The sequence below is a fragment of the Chlamydotis macqueenii genome, chromosome 3, assembly GCF_036417535.1.
Source record: "Chlamydotis macqueenii isolate bChlMac1 chromosome 3, bChlMac1.mat, whole genome shotgun sequence".
NCBI lineage: Eukaryota > Metazoa > Chordata > Aves > Otidiformes > Otididae > Chlamydotis > Chlamydotis macqueenii.
The window spans coordinates 102,695,227-102,713,608 of NC_141558.1; the positions used below are offsets into that span (position 1 = coordinate 102,695,227).

General features: G+C 37.1%; 1 protein-coding gene across 7 annotated transcripts in view; it reads right to left on the reverse strand.

Annotated features, from left to right (window-relative positions):
* QKI (QKI, KH domain containing RNA binding) overlaps window positions 1-18,382 on the reverse strand; it is a 165,498-nt gene that overhangs the window by 17,470 nt on the left and 129,646 nt on the right. The window lies entirely within an intron of this gene.

Here is an 18,382-nt window from a genome sequence, read left to right on the forward strand (position 1 = left end):
GAATGCCTGTGCTGAAATTCTTAGTCAGGTGGGGCAGAGGGCAGCTTCAGTGTCAGCTGCATTGCATTCTTCCTTTGCTAAACAGGATTTCTTATATTTTTACTTATCTTGTTTATTCACACAATGTTTTCCAGATATTTGGAACAGCATTTTCCAAATTAATGGAAACTTGGATAATAGCACACTGTACCATCCACTCTGAAAATCTTAAAGTCTGATTTCAGAGATGTTCACTTGTCTTAAACTACAACTCTCACAGATGGGTTGAACTTGGACTTCAAAGAGTATGTTATACATGCTTTACTCCCAAACTATGGAGAAGTAATTTACTAAATTCTAAGACAAAAAAAAGTTTTAAAATTGTATCTAAGCAAATATAGTACTTAGTATGAGGTATGCTCAAGGACCACCACCCCCTGCAATGGAAACTTTAACACGTGATTTTTATCAGTGACTTAAAATCAACATGGTAAGACGGATCAATACTAAATTACTTTCTGATGTCAGAAATGAAAGTCCTAACTGTAATAGTGAGGACTTCCATAAACACAAAGATTACACACAGTAACAATTTATGTTGTTGTTAAACAACATGTTGTTGTTTCAGAATATACTGAAAGTTAGAGATTTTCTTTAGATCTTAAATACTGTGTGACAGATCAAGCTAACACTAATATTGAAAAAGTAAATACGCATTCAATTACCATTTTAACTACAAATTCATTGTACAGTTAAGTACTGTACTACCCAGAAACCTCAGATGCCATAGTCATTAAAATGACACTCTTGAATGCAAAATGTACTGATCATAGCATGCTTAATAGGACATACTCAGAACAGACTTAAAACTTATATGCAAAAGAATTATTTTTTTTTTTAAGAAACTATTATTCTGTTGCATCTTTGCTGGTAAATCACCCAGATAATCACAAAGTAATAAAACCAATTCCAAATCTATTTGCCTACCCAGAACTCACAAGTTCTTGTCATGCTGGATGCTGCATATACTTTAACTAATTTATTTTACCAATAAAGATTTTAACACATTGAGTCCTCTCTTCCCCTCCCTCCATAATGGTTATACTTTGTTATTGGCTTTTTGCTTGGGTTCCTTTATTTATTTATTAATTTGAAAGCGTGTAACAAAAATACCTCCTCACAATGTCAGTTCCATTAATGTTACTGAAATTGCTCACTTCCTCCAAATAAGAGTTCAGGTGATTGATCTGACACCATTAATGAGTCTCAGTAAATGCTGAATCTTACATTCTACTTGCTAGGATAATTTTAGTAACTCTAATCCCAGATTTTGCACCACAGTGAATATTTCCCAAATGGAACTATTTATAGCATAACAATTTTAAGACGGAAAATATTTTTTCCCTTCTGACATCCTCAAAAGAAGGACTTAAAAGAACAACTTAAAAGCAGTAAAAGACAAAGTAATAATTCTTACTTCGGATCTTTCCTATAGGTCACTGTGCTTCCTATGAGAAAAGATTTTGCAATTATCTAGGTTTTACAAAGTATATTGAAAAAAAAAAAAAAAAGGGACTTCAGCATACAAAGCAGACCAAGTCCTTAGTTGTTTGGGGTTTTTTTTTTGAGATTTACTTCTCTGGACTACTGTTCAGCAGTTGATAACCTTTTTTCTTCTTTTAAACAGACTTCAAAACAGCTTACAATTTTTCCTTAAAGACTCTATCAGTGGTAATTCACAGATGTAAGATATGGACTTGCATGACTAGACTTTAACACTGTCTTTCAAATTCTGGCACTTTGTTTTTTCAAAGCATTTATTAGAAAAAAAAAAACAACCCAAACACCCCCACCCCACCACTTAAAAAAATACCTTTACAGCTGACCACAATGGCATCGTTCCGGCGCCTCCCAGAAGATGGCACTGTTTATTATACAAAACTATCTCCTCAAGACATGGCTGCTCAGCACTCTTGGCACCACCCCACTAGTACTGCTCAAATCCTGCTACCTCCTCACACCCTAAACTCGCAACAGTTGCTCGCCACCTCTCTTCAAGGCATAAGCCACAGAAGCCGTCAGGACCCTTTCAGAGATGCTGTCACGTCCTTCGTTCTCAAATATCAAGCTCTCCGCTTGAGTATCATTCACCATAGCCAAACCCTCAAATTTCCAAGAGCTGGGATAGTGCAATGGGTGCATGTTTTTGCCTGCCCTCTACTCTCTCCTCCTGGCTGACAGATGATCAAATGAGGCACACCGATGCAATCTATCTTAGCTCCAGGCATTTCTGCAGGCACTCTCTGTTAAGGTAAAGCGAGGTTGCATCAGGGATACAAAGGCAATCTCTAAAGGGACAGTACATTACCTGTACAATAGCTACAACAAAGCTCAGTCATTTGTACCAAGAGGAAGCTACTTTGAGCAAACATCAATAAGGTCATTTAAACCCAGATTTGCATTACTAAATTGAAGCTCAAGTGATTGACTCAAATCTCTCATCCTCCTTAATCTCCAGTGATTTCCTTGTATTTCTCATGTACAATGTAACATGCAGATTAAGAAAAAGCCTTAAATGGTATCTTGAAACATAATTCTTTAAATGTAAGCACCTGCAACTGCTCACTGAATACCAATACTGAAGAAATGCAAGCAGTAATTCCTAACAAAGCCAGCTGTGCACAGGCAGCAGCGGTTACAGTTTTGTGAACACACGGCCAGTACTCCTTACAGTAGGCTCAGCTCCACTTGGGCCAGCAATAAAAAGACCTGAAGGAGACCAAATGCCAGTGACCACAATAATTTTAAGTAACTTGTTTTCTAATCTTTATGAGTAGGATTAATAGTCACAAGGTTCAAAACGCTAGTAACAGCTGCAAGTGCCACCTACATGAAGTCTCTGGGGAAACACTTCTCCGAAATAAAACAATTTCAAATGAAATACACAACACTGATCATACTGATGCCCAATTAAAACCACAATTCTGTCTCCTACATCGGGCAATACTGTCTGTTAAGAAAAAAAAAAAAATGCAGTTATGTAATAAACTGCTATTAGTAAGGGCTTGTTTCATGTCATGAAATAGGGAGCTGAGATAAAGCACTCCATTTAATTTTTTAATGACTTCCTTTCATTATCAATGTCCAAGCTATACTTCAACCTCAGATACTCCAAGATCCTCAGAGAATTCTTTTGTTTAACTACTGCTTCTGAAATTATTATTAGGCACTTAAATGCCTCTGATTCTCATACACATACAGTGCACTCTTAAGAGTATCATATAGTTTAACTTCTTATTTACACAAAACATACAAACACACTAGTTGGATATGGTATCAAGGTGGAAGACAGGCAGGCCTGCAGACTCCAAACAGAAGTGCATTCACGGTACTATGTCAATGAAAACTTCAGAAGATGATAACAGTCTTCAGAGGCGACAAGTAGACTGTCAGATTCTGTGTACAGTCAACTCTGAGAAGCCTATAATAAATTACAGTAGAGAAGGAAAGAAAGATACGATCTTAAGAGAAAAGAAGGATCAAGTAGCAATGCTTACTGCAGAGCAGAGACCTGTGAGCTAGCATCCCATGGAGTCAGTCAGTACCCACACTGCCTTGCCGTCCTGCTGCCAGACCCAAACTGACCGGCACAGGTGAGTTAATTCACAAACCAAACAATCCAGTCACTCGTATGATAGCAGAGATACTTCATCCTGACAGAGCTCCTTGAGCCTCCCAGTCTTACCCAGCTAAGTCTCAGAACGTACTCTGATTATCATTATTACCAGTGCTGGCAGGGAAGGTTTTCAGCATTTCCATACAGACATACATACTTTGCCCGTATAATGCTCATTTTCCATTTGAAGTAACTACTTTGGAAAATATAACAAATATACTTTTTTTTTTCCTACATTCATAGTAATATAGATACACTTACTTAGGTGATGTTAGTGACTTTTATTGACAGTTTAGCTTTCAAACGTCATGGATTTTGGATGACATTTTTGCAATCCTGTCACACACTACTGCACTTCAAGCTGAATTCTCATGAACTGAACTGAGCCCAACCCTAGGAAAGGCTGCAGAGTTTTATCTTGCACCAAATGCAGCCAAGTATGGCCTTGGTTAAGCGGGAAGTCCTTTATAAGCTGTTCCAGGACTATCCTTTCAGGATTAGAGCAGGAGCTGCAAGTGGGAAGAGGAAATGATGGCGAAGCAAAATGGTGCATAAATCAACTGCAAACAGAGAGAACAAAAATCAGTCTTGATCTTCCCCAGCCAAATACAGCAGGCCTGTCCCATCAGGACATATAGAAAACTATACTAACGATACATAAAACTCTTCCTCAAATAGAAAAGTAATTTGCAGTTGTCACATACAATAAACCTAACTCTTCTACCACTGTATCTCTGGAAATACACACATTAAATACAAAGACTTTCATTATTCTTTAAACTGTCTATCTGTATAGTATAAGCCACTTGCAATTTATTAATTTAATATGAATTCTGATGAAACACAACAGCACCACTGAAATATCTGTTACTGATCTTATCCCTCTCACCCAGGAGGCGCTGCTGCCCCTCAGGGGTCTGTCACCCTGCCTTCCTACAGTCCCCAGCTGCTACACAGCCGCACAGCTGCAGTTTGGAGGCTTGAGCTGTGACACTCGCTGGACTCTTGGGGCTCTGGAATGCTTTTATGTCCGTGACAAAGAAAAATGTTCCACTGCAATTCACTTGTAGATCAGTAAGTATTCCTAACATACCATGTGCCAGTTAAACAGCCTTTACACATGAATGTCTCCATTCAGGGACAAAAACCTTCCATTCATAATTTATAAACAAAAAACCTCACAAACAATATACTACAAATTCCTAGACATACACGTATTAAAACAAAAAACAGATCTCAGACATCAATGTATTGTAAAAAAAACATTATAAAAGATCACAGGCTAAACCACACTGGAATCCTTGAAGCTAAGGTATATATGCTTAAATCTACTGTGTGTATGAACGGTCTTTTTTTTTTTTTTTTTTAATACCTAAGTTGTTAAAAGACTGAACTATCTATGGCAATGAAATCTTAGACAAGATGACAGGTAACTAGATGAAAAACACGAAGAAAAGAGCTTTTTAGAAGCAGCTGAATGCAAACACCTAAACTATTACTCAATTACCTACTGCAAGACATCAGATTTCACTTTTGTAAAGGCTTTTACTCCTGGCAAGCTACTGTATTACTCAGTGTTAAGGAAAACATCCTGTCATGCCTTCTCCTCAAAAAATCGGACAAAGACTTCCAAGTTTCCCATGCCCACAATGTAAATATTGGTAGCTAGAAGTTGTTGGTAAACATATGTTACTCAGACTTTCTCATCCTTGATTATACACTTCTGATGGTGACGGAGCAGAAAGCCTACAATATAGCTTTGTTCATGCTGAGGAGAATTTGCTGAAGAGGTTTTTTTTGGAATAATGTGGCAGCTATTCTTGTATTAGAGGAAACTTTTCCAAATACTTTTGAGACAAAGTAAAATAAATCACTCGTTTAAGACCAGCCATATTTCTTAGAACCCTGTATGCCATCAACTATACTGTGGCACTGAATAGGTGGCAAGCTATAGCTCAGTTATTTCTCTATTTCTTTTTCAACACTCATGCACACTGCTATGCCTATGAGGACAGGCAAAGATAAATTAGCATCATTATTTCTTCTGGGCAACACAGTCTGCTTATCTCCTTCAAAGCAAGCTCTCAGTTCAAATGATATGCAAAGAAGACTGTGCTGTTTCACTTGACAAATTCATTGGTCATAATGTTAAAGATACACTAGGGGGAAAAGGCAGCATATCTTTTTACACTTCCCATCACCTTATCTGACATACCCCTGTTTAATCGTGATACTTGGCTTACCAGTAATATTTTTGAGAGTCCTTATGCCCTCCCTCCCCCACTTTCCATTTCTGCAAGAAGAAAATAGAGATAAGGTACAGAAAAATCAGCATGAAGTTCATTTTATAAGCCAAACTGAAATACAGCATCAGTGGAACTTACGGGTTTGCTTCACCATAAACCCTCTGCATACTAGCCAATACTGTATTGGGGGCATGGGGTGTGTGGAAAAAAAAAGAAAAAAAAAAAAAATCACCAGTAGCATTCCACTTGACCTTAACAGATTTCTGTGTCTGTCCAAAAATTTCTTTAGGACAGATATGATGGGCTTATACTTGAATCACAGGGTTTCGGGCTTTCAAGGAAACAAGGTCTCTTGGGTCAGTTATACTAGACACACAATACTTAACTCCAGAATCTGCTTTTTGGTTAGTCTTTTTAATTATCATTCCTTTCTCCCTCATACCTTAACCTTTTAAAGGTGTTAATAAAATCACAATATTGATACACCACATAGAACAGCATCAGCAGTTCATAAAGCTCCACAATAGGAATGCATTTTTCATGACACATACAGACACAGAACACCACAAAATTCTAAAAGAATAAAATATTTATACAGTACCTTAGAAAACGTTTTTAAAAATACAGAATTCTACTGAAATACACTAAGATTTATTTGTTAGCGTAGACGTTTGCTAATATTTGTATTAGATACTACCAGGCAAGTCTCTGGTACAGATTTCCCACATACAGCTCTACCAGCAACATCTTGACCACCAAGAACATCCTTAGGAATCTGAACAGAGCAGAAATCAAACACAATCTACATTACACGGGCCTTTATTCCAGCTGCAGCCTTTCGAACAGGCTGAATGGTGCCAAAACACTTAAAGAATGCACTGACACACTCCACTTACATCAGGACAAATTCTTTAACCCATCCCAAGTTTCAAGTAAATTATAAAAATAATTTAACCAACTTACACTACACAACTACCTGCGATAATGGTGGTTGTTCTAATAGGTGCAGATTAGAGGCAGTTGTTAGAAATATAACAATGGAATGATTAATTAAAATACTTGTCGGTAAGTCTGGCCTGACCTGTAACATTTATTTTTCCTCTACCATCCCAAGAAGTTTCTATTCAAAGTTTGAGTTTATGCACTGTGAGTGGCTGTAAATTTCCCATAAGTGCAAAGCCACTGAATTCAGATACAGGTGGTGGAGCAAACCCTGTTAGGGGGTTTCAAAACTAGTATTTTGTTGCAATCTCTAGAGACTCCAGTGCCAGCTAAATTTGTTTCCGGCTACACTAATGTTTTAGTGCATAAACAAAGCCTTTCATTCTCAAAATGGTATTGTGGGCCTGAAATATGACCCCATGTTTTCATATGGAAAATATGTCCATTATGTTTTTAATCTGTTCCTACTCAAAAATTTTTTAAAAAGTAAGAAAAATGTCATTTCATATCAAATTTAGTAACCTAGAACGAACATGCAAGTCTCTGTCTTTAGAGCAACAAAAGAAAACTAACTGCTAGTGACAAGGAGTACAAAGACTGTTGCTGTGGATTAGTACACATCTTTCAAGTGCACCTTATGCGTTTCATTAAACACAGGATTTAGGGCTGCGGATGAACACACAGTAATTCAAACTGCAATAGTAACTTTTAAGACATTTTTACCTTCAGCTTGACATGTCCTGAAAAGGTAATACTAATTAAAATAAATTCATGTATTATAATACAGAGTAAAAATACGAATGTTTAGGCTTATCCCATTATAAAATGTTAGTATTCAGGAAGCAGTGGTCTTCCAACAGCTTTTTAAACTGTCACACTCACTGCTGCAGTCACATTTTAAACAAGAATCATGACAGCTAAATGTGATTAATAGAATTGTTTCTGCATTTCACCTACCATCCCTTTTGTAAAATGTCTGCACAAATTATTTCATTTTCAAAATAAGAGGGCAATAGCACAGCTTTGTTGACACTGCCTTTTTCTACACATACACAACTCCTAAGGTGGAGTCTTCTAATGACTGTTTAACTTAGAACTCTCTACAAAGCTACCATCTAGAGAAATAATAATTTTTTTTTTTTAATGTGAGATGCCCAAAAATTCAACTGACCTAAGTTTTAAATTTCTAGTCCAACTGAGGAAACACAACACTGAAAGTTTAAAAGCACCTATGCACTCAGTATATATATACTTTCAGTAATTCTCAACAGCTGCTAAAAAGCTCACAATTGCTTCCAGCTGCTTACAAGTATACAAGCAACCCATAGCTCTGTTGAATATAATATCACATATATGTCTTTTGTGCATTTTACTGGTACTCTAATATAAATGTTACTGTTTAAAAATCGAAGTTAGCTCTTCCATAAACACCACAGATGCCTCTCCTGTTCTTGAACTCTGAGAGCTGATGAAGTCCAGAGGAGGGGGTTGTAGTATTCCAACTGACTAGTCTCCTCTCTTGTATGGCTGGCTAAAACCCATTTTCACACAGCTTAAAAATACAGAGAAGTGAAAAAACGAATTGTGTGCGCTCTCTTTAGGGGACAAATATGTCAATCATATGACCTTCAGTTAGAAGGCTCAAGCTGCTCAAGGCAGTGTATTGCTATGGAGAAAGCTTTCTTTGCTATTTACTGAGGTTTCTTTTCAGCTTTTAGAGACCAGCCAATGCTTATTTTCCAGAGACAGGTGCTGCCTGGTGGAGGCTGGCACAAAGGGCCTTTGAGGAGCACCTCTTCCTCAGGGAGCTGCACCCCTGGGCCCACCTGACCAGCTCACCACGTTCCCTTAATTCACAAATAGAGCTGTAACCTGTGGCTATCCTGCAGGCAAGTAACGCATCCCACCCCGAGAATGAAAGGAGAGCTATTCTTGCTTTTGAAGGCTGCTACTAGGAGCATGTGCTGCCCAAGAGCAGCCATATAAGCGCACTGGGAGTTCTGTCTCAGGTAAGAGCATCAGGTACTAAAGCACTCATTTGACGATAAACCTACAAAAGGTGGCTGGGTCTTCAGCTACCCCTGAACATTTATTCATGTCGTCCTGTAAGAGCCGAGGGAAGGCATGCAAGTTTCTTCTGTAAGTTTGTATCATTATTTTATTTCTATGTAACATAAATTTAGCACTGAAAATAATTTAAAAATCCTTATTAGACAATCTCATACACTTAGGCAAAATACTTTCAACAAGTATTACAGAAAACAGATACATGCAACAGATTTTCATTTTGTAATAAGTTTCTTTAATCTTAGCAACTTTAGTTACAAAAGATTAGTGGATCCTTAGTAAATAATTAAAAATCACGCAACATACTTCAGTTCCTTGTAACTACTCTGGAATAGCAGAAGTGATAATAATTTAATTCTTTTTTAAAATGAAGTAATAAAATTTTCCAGTGTAATAATTCAGATTAATCCAAATATACTCAAGTCTTATTTTAATTATTCATTATAGTTCTTGGAAAAAAAATGGAAATTGAAGCTGGAGTAAGACCCATTGGTTGTGTTAAAGAAAACTAAACCAGCTGCTTGTTTCAAGACATTCTCCTCTCTGGCTTTGGGAATTTATCACATAAAGATCAGTATTTAACAGCCAGATTTTGACAAATAAGAACCACTTATTTTTCGTAATATACTAACACAAAAGAAGTTTCTTATGATATGCAACTCTGTATATGAAATTTTATTCTGCTACATGTTCTAAGGGCAGACTATAAATCTTTAATATTAAAATTAGGAGACATTAACAGTAACAGTAATTTAGTTCTGAAAGTATTACTGGTGCTTTAAAAAAAACCCCTTACATTCTGAAAAAAGGTTATTCAATTGCAATAATTGAGTAACCTCCATTCATTATTTACCTGTTTGCACAAGAAGTATTTTGGCAATGTATATATAGTGTAGCTAGAGAAACTTTCCTGGTTTTTAATTAAAAAAAAAAAAAGAAAAAGAAAGAAAACCCATCAAATCAGTTTTTCTAGAGTCTTGGGTAAAACCCACATATTTCCACCCCCCCTGCCCCCTGCAGCACCCCGCCTCGTCCCCCCCGCCTATTCAGATGCTTTGCATAAGTAAAGAATCTACCACTTTTGTATGCAGGCCATGTTTCAGAACCGTATCTCCCACAAGCAATTACAGGTAGCGACAGTTCGCATACAGAAGAGAGACTGCAGTATAACAAACACGATGTAGTCTTCTATCCAGAAGAAACTGGGATCATAAGGCATCTGAGTATCAATTAGAGACCCGCCAAAATAAAGGAGTGGTTAACCTACTGCAACATCCCCAATGGAATTATAAACCAGATTTTTTCCACCTCTTCTTTCCTAAAAGAAGATTCATCACCAGAATTGACTAATTAGCATTTGGTTTTGATATAATAATTAAATGAATCTACATGATAAAACAATTAAGTTCAAGTCTAATTTTCTGTCCTAGAATGAGAAGTATGTATCAGCCCTATCTTAAATAATTAATTTCACCATCCTTCCCTGCTGCTTTACACACTAATTTAAAAATCTTCTTCCTCAGCAGAAACAGAGACACTGTACTTAAGTAACCATTTAGCAGAACTCACAGTATAAATTTGATCAAATTTCACTGCAAGTCAAAGGCTATACTGGGCTAGAAATGATCAAGACTTCTGTGCTTCTATTTGTTGCTGATCTTTGCGTATTTCATAGTGTTGTATCTGAACAGCTTGCTACAGACTCTGGATCAGATATTACACTGAAACTTCATTTAATGGTTTTCCTTATTCATTTTCTAAGCAGCTGAATACCTGAACCATGGCTGAAACAAACCGCAGTCACCAAGCCACCCTGGATCAGATAAATGCTCTCATGTCACGCCCAGGAAACCATTCTTGACAGGATAATCCTACAACATTTCTACACAGGATCTCCTTTGTAGCCTTCCAACTAACCTTAAATGCTAAACGCATATTGTACCAACTTTGCGGAGAACAAGCAATGTTAACATTAAATAATGAAATCCACTCTAATAACACCAAACTGTTCAAGCGGTAAGTTACTCTCTGACTACACATTCACTACCAGTGCCTTGCCCATCACTCTCACTTCATGTTGTATTGTCAACTGCATACTGACACTCAATTTCACGCGTTTTCAGAATGATCCTTGAGTCCTTGTTATAGAAGTGAAACACTCCAATTTTCCCATTTCTAGATTTCATCCTTGATTGTTTTTCACATACTTCTGAAGAAATCTCTTTAAATTTTGTTCAGACACTCTGGTTCTCTAAACACTTGCTGTTCTAACCCAATCATTAGGAGAAACCAACTCTTTCCATTTAGATATTTTAAATCTGTACAATTAAACTGTCTTTCAGAGACTGTAAAATTATAATTTCATATTCCAGTGGACAAGGTGCACACCCATAAGCAAAAGCAGCTTAAAATACATTTTCTACAACAGGATTAATCACCTTAGTCCCTCTTAATCTCCTGAACTCCAGAATCTCATGAATATTTCAAAATAATATCTCAATTCACATACTCTCTAACTTTACGGATTATATACTTATACATAGTATTTTGCACTAAAAATCTCCTCTAATATGTGTAAAAAAAATAGACATAGAAATAAAAAAAAAACCCCTCAGAATAACAACAAAAAAGAAAAAGTAAAATTAAAGCTTTCAGTTACAAGATGTGGCTCAAAAATTAAGAAGCAAATCTAAAAGTGAATGCAAAGTTTTGGACACTATCAGAGAGTAACTGAAGAATATTAATTGACTCATCATCAATGAGAAAAGACAAACAAAGTCCTTTTCCTTAAGTCAAGGGAAATACAGACAACAAAGGTCCAAAGGGCCTGAAAAGCTATGGCAATTCTGAGGCAATTCAAATAAATGGAAAAATGAATGGAATTTTGTTTCCGGAATGTGTAAAAATAAGCTGCTGTGTATCTGCACATGATTGAGTTCAGAAAGCTGAGACCTTTAAAAACAGGGAATGCAATGGGAATCAATCAGATGGAAAACTTAAGAGAATAATTTCAGAGGAAATATGCTCAGACAAGTTTACCTAGAAAATACAACAGCCAATGTAAAAAATTAAAATGCTGTTGTAACACTTTTTCCCAGGCTACAAATTAATTCTGGATGATTAGACTGAGGTTTTACACTGCTGTCAAAAGAGTCAAAAATTATTTCTGAACATGTAAAAAGCCTCTCAGCTGGCACTCCTCTGGTACTTTAAGCCAATTTAACCAGCAGTGGTCGCAATCCTACCCTTTCCTCACCGGTCCTCTCCTGTATCCATCACTATCCATGACGGAGTCATGTCAACCTGCTAATCCGGCAAGACGATTTTTCTCTTTGTTAAATCTGAATAGTTTTCTGCCAGGTTACAAAACTGAAGGAGCTCACTGCAGGCTCAAACACATGCAGACATAAGGGAGGAGAGATTGAGGGGAGCTGAGACCTCCCCTGTGCAGAGCTGTCAATTGACTCAGCTGCATGTGGAATTACAGTCTTAGTCTTGCTAATTCTGAAGCCCAGCAGCCTAATTTCCAAACTAGAAGCATGGATTTTTCTTTTCTAACTGGAATCCACCACCTGACAACCAACTAAATTGTTTTAATATTAAGATACTTTTCTTATTTTTCTTATTCCTCTTTTTCCTACAATATTATTATTTTTTTACTCAGTTTCTGCCTATTTCTCTTTACTTACAATTATTCTTCTTTCTGGTTTTCTTCTGATTCTGACCTTCAGTGGAAGAATATCATTATCACTTCCTTGACCAGCTGTACTAATCACACTCCTCTAGCAGTTACCTTAAACTGTGAAGTAAAGTCTACAATTTAAACCATTCACTTACTACTATAAACACTTATATAGATTCATGTTTTGCAGAGACCTTTGAGCTTCTTTGGTATTTGTACTGTGTTCTAAAAACACTGAAAAAGAACCTTATTTTGAATCTTATCTGAAACATCAGCATCCTAAACTGGCAATTTTTACACCTTAGACCACCAACTTTAAATCCATACAAGTTAAACAGTATATCCAATACTTACAAAGCTCCATGTTAACAAACTGAAAATAGTTTATGATTTGATGGCATGAGAACCCTACAAAAAATTGATTTCCTTATTAATATTTTTTTCTGTTTCTGTGTTATATTCCTCTATAGAACTATCCTAAGTGAGAAATGTTGATTTTCTTTAGCCAAGAATTGTATGACTTAGGATGATGCATTTTATTTTCATGCTTCTGTGTGCAATGTTAATTTTAGTGAAGCAGTCTATAAACACTATTCTGATCTGTAGTTCAGATATCACCAATACAGGTGCACAGCTTCTGCTCCCAAAAGCTTACAAGTTTGTGACTAAGTGAAAAGAACTGCAGAAAGAAACAAACTGTTGGAATCTCAAGATCAAAGGCCAATGTAACAATGCCCCAGCAGAAGCAAAATAAAATGGAGAATGGATAAAAATACTTTAAGAGAATTTATCAGAAAAGGAGGAGTGCCTTGCGAAGACAGCTGCTATCACTATCCCTGCTGGTCGAGCAACTGCACATTTCTTTGATTCTCTGGATTCCTGGACCAGCAGGAGCCAAGAATCCTGGAAATATAACAAATTAAAGACAGAAAACAAGTTCTTTGCATAGCCTCCCACTTCTTCCCCACTGTGGTATGCCCACGTTTTTTGTGTCCATGCCCCTAACACTTCCTCTGCATGCTCTAGTGCTTGTGAGACATTCAAAGTGATATATTTCTCAAAAATAACAAGAAAATTTTGTGAGTTCCATTTAGCAAATAAATGCAGGTCACGGAAAGGTCAGACAGGTGCTATTTTATTGTATCCATCTACAAAATAAGTAGTCTGCAGTTGGATTCAGCAGTAAAGCAGGAAAGGGACTTTTTCCTTTAACTGTTAAACAGCCTCATCACATCTCATGAAAACATACCGTAGCTGGAATCAGATTCGGATCTCAGCAGATCCAACTCAGTTTTACCTAAGACAACATAATCCCATCCAAATTTTATTAATACATCATATTTTAGATGATAAAACCATATAAGGTTTCTTTCTGCACTACTCATGAGGTAAAGACAGAATATCCTTCAAAGAAAACATCCATCTTCTGTCAGGTAACCTCTCTGATGCATGTCTTCATTCACTCCAGAGAAGGACGTTTCTGATGTGACTGATCAATAATTTTCAGGTTACAAAAACCTTTCACAAAAAAAGCAAGTGTAATATTAGGCAACAATTACACCCCCCCCCCCCTTTCCTCCTAGGTATTGCAAAACTAAGATTATACTATGTAGCCCAGATTCAGCTATAAGTAATTATCAAATATCCCTATCCCAACATCCGACTTGGCAGAAAAAAACCAGTTTAAGCTGTTCTTGTGCTCTCATTGTCACTTATTTCCACTGCAGCTGTGCAAGTGAAGCAGAGGGGAGGAGCGGAAAGGGGCACAAGGCTTGAATTAAGATAGGTTCCAATCAAACCTGCCAACCTATGGAACCAAAACTCTGAAATGCAGAAAAAAACCCAGAGTTTGAAATTTGAAAACTGTGATACCAATAAGCCTGGGTCTTTTTACTGTCTGGTTTCTCTAAATAGCATTGATTTGCAGAACTGCTGTAAGCTATTGGCACTACGGATGTAAGTGATGCACTCAGTTCAATCCAGTATCCCAAACAGTTCTCTGTAGACTGACTTTGCTATGCTTTTTAAAAAAAATGCTGTTAATGTCCTCTAATCATGTAGCATCCCTCCTACAGTACAGTGTTTAGAAGTATTCATAGTTTCAGTTTTGCAAGCCATTTCACAAACACTTAGATAAGACCTTTAAATTTTGCTGTTGCCTTCTACTAACTCATCTAAAGAAGTACATCAGTGGGGATCAAGTCTGATGAAATCAATTTTCCAGCAATTTTAAGCACACACACTCTGGAGTAAAAATAATTAATATGAGGAACCAATACTTCTCAAAATAACTTTAAATGAACAGTTAAAATTCTGAGTATTCGTAAGAGTGAATGCTGCTCTTGTCTTCATCTAATTTCTCTGGAGATAGTTCTAAAGTTTCACAGAAGCAGTACCCTGAGGCTACCCAACAGAGTTTCAGCTGTATCATTAGTAACAATTCAGGAATTTGTTAGAACTTAGCAGCTGTTCAACTACTGAATCACCAGCACAAATTTACTATTTTCCTTTGCTCATTTACAGGATTCCTGCTAGTGATGTAAGATTATATCAAGGAGTTCTAAGCATATTTTTACTGCTTTAAACAAAAGTCTAAATTACTGTTATTATGGCAGTACTGCTCTCTTTTTAATTAGTTCCTCCACCATATCCTAATAGTTATGATGAGTAAAGATTTGAGATACATGCTAAAAAGGATCACAAGGAAACACTTAAGCCTTAAGCTATACAGCCAATATAAATTATTTTGGGGAAAAACTTTGCATACTATTCCAAGTATGTCATGTCCTTGAATACGTATTTTTATATCTGGTATCAAAGTATTCAAGCACGAATAAGCTTTCCTATTTCCTTCTGTAAGTTACCAAATCTAACTTGCTAGGAGAGCATGAATACATGCTTCCAGACAAGCAGTGCAAAACACTGGTCATCACTTCTTACTACAGCTGACTTCTTGAGCACAACTGAAGGTTAAACAAGCATAAGTGATGTTCATCACTTGAGGCACTTGTGAAAGCACCAAGTCCATCTTCTCACATTTCAACAGCATTGGTGCTGACAAAGAAGTCAGCAGGTCAAAGCCCAACTCCCTTCAGAGAGAAGGCAGGCCTGAGCTGGGAAAATATTTACATATGACCTGAAAAAAAACAACTTCGAAGGGCCATAGCACCTTATTTGTTTTCTGAAGAAACCTTCAACACCCTCCTCCCCTTTCAGAAGCAGATTTGACAAGTGCTGTAATAAATATTACATGCACAGAGGAAAGCTGAAATCAATAGCAGGTTAATGTTTATTGAAACAATACAGAGAACCATTTTTAATAGCATTACTTGAAAATAGATCTAATCTAGCAAAGGAAATTCAATTTATGTTTAGAGCAATCAGATTTTGTTTTTTACTCCAGGGATTTGTTGCAAACTCTGTCTCTCAAAATGTGCTTACTGTACTGTATTTAGCAGAAACAGTTTAGCCTTAATAAGCTGATAGTCTGCATGGGAGCATGGATCAACTTATTCTCATTAAGAATGTAAGCAGCTTTCTAACAGCCTTCTTTGCTGTTCAGCCTATGCCAGAGAAAGCAGGGATCTCTCCTCTAAACCCCGTAATTTATGAGTTTATTCAAAGCCGCCAAATTGCTTTAAGTAAACGCCTCTTATATTTGAAAATTCCCATGGCAACTCATTTAGTTTGGCAGGAAGGCAGACCCAAATTCAATCCTTTTATCCTCCAGCTAAACCATTACAATGGTAATTCTGCTCTGACACTCTGAAGAGACTGCTAATTACTGTACTCGGGTCCCTAGACAGATTTCCCATTCAGATTAGAATAGCTGTGCACGGCAGAGAACAGTGGCAACACCTTTGTGTGCAGGAGGGATGTACTCTCACATGACGGCTTTTTACAGGGGAGGGTCCACGACTGCAAAGACAAAGACTGTTCTAGCGGCTAGGCTGTGCAGAGCAAACATTGAGGAAGGAAAAAACCAAGGAGCATGACAGCCAAGCAGACAACTGAACCACTAACCTAAGCGTTTTGACTACTGAAGCTATTTAGTCACCTCTCAAATGAAATTAATGCATCTTCTGTTATTGCTATTATATACTGCACGTAACAGTCTAAACTACAGATCACAGAAACACAAAAAACCCTACTGCATATCGTGTGTTCTGTCATTATACCGAATGTGCGAGCGCCCACTGTCTCACTGTCACCAGAATATCTCAATTTTTAAAAAGCCACCTAGGTCCTCTTACAGCACTATTTATTTTGAGAAGGGTGTGTGGGGTTTTTTTTTGTGGCAATGCTTTTTTCCCCTATCATTTTTAATCAAGAAAATGTGAAGGAAACAAATGACTGCTTCCTTGCTCCTCTGCCCCAGCTGTTCCCTCTTCCATTGAAATGCAAGCAGCAGCTCAATGTTGAACAAATAAACATTTGCTGTCTCTGGACCAACGTTTGTTGTATTGGAAAACCCTAAAGCTCAGCTAATTTTGTCTTCTAGAAAGAATGAACATGGTGGTCTCCCTACCTTCCCATAAAATTTATTTTCTTAGTTCTCTGAAGAAGCGGAAGGTAACGTTTGTTTTTGAGAAAGTTGGAAGAGGGAAGGCATGGGTCCTGTAAATGTGTACAGCAGCTGGAAAATCAGACAAGAGAACACCCTCCCTGAGATTAATTAAACAAGACAAACATCCTTCCTAGACTAGCAGCTTCCCACTCATTTGAAGAAATGCTTGTGGAAAAATCTTAAAATACATTAGCATCTTTTAAAAGTGATCATAAAAACAAGCACTAAATCTTCAGATAAAATTTAAGCATGCTCTCCTATACGTACTACCTTCTTCTCTCCTTAATGTGGCAGAACTATCTACCCTGGCCCAATGATTTAGCATGGACACCAAAAACAGGAGTTACCCAGGAGAAAGCTAGGAGGAGAGAGCAAATGCACTAGATCATGGTGACTACCAGCTTATGAACTCTTAAATATTTTTTTTTTTCCAGTGGAGGCTATGACCTCTTTCCCAAAAGTTCTGGGCACAGGAAAATAGGTTTGTATGTTTTTATTTATTTTTAAGTCTTCCACAGTTCCTTTATAAATAACCTACAACTCCTCAGTGTTCCAGTACTATCTCTTGGAAACCCGTTTTAACAATCTATTCTAGTTAGCTACTGATGGACTGTACCAATGAACCTGCATTAGTTTTGATCAACCTGCATTTCAGGTTCCACTAAATATTGCACCTCCCTCCAGTGAAAAAGTCAGACAGCATAAGGAGAGATATTTGCCTAAGTACTGCTAGATGATTTTGGCACTGAATTTGAGGACTTCTATGGCATTTAACTTGGAAAACAACATCTATGCATGTGGCTAGTTTGCACAAGGCTTTTCATCAGTGAAAAAAGTCACAAGCATGTGGTTAACAAAACATGCATTTTAAAGAATCATAACTAAGTGGGTATGGCCACGGCTGCAAAATTATCTCATAACCCTTTTTTTTCAGAAAGGTAAATATCAATCTCAAAATAGGTTCTCTCTAAAAACAAGTTGTTATTTTTTTTTTCAGGGAACTTCTCTCCTTTTGCATAAAGGCTGAGACAAAAGGCTAGGGGTACTGGATGTGGACAGTGTTGGCTCCAGTAGGTCCTTACTTCCAAGTAACTGCTAAAGCTGGGCATGCTTTCGATACAAATCTGACCTCCCTCTTTCTCAATACTATATTTAATAACTGACCTATCTTGAATGACTTTTCTTTGACTCTTTTCACCTGTACAACTTTAAGATGAGATAAA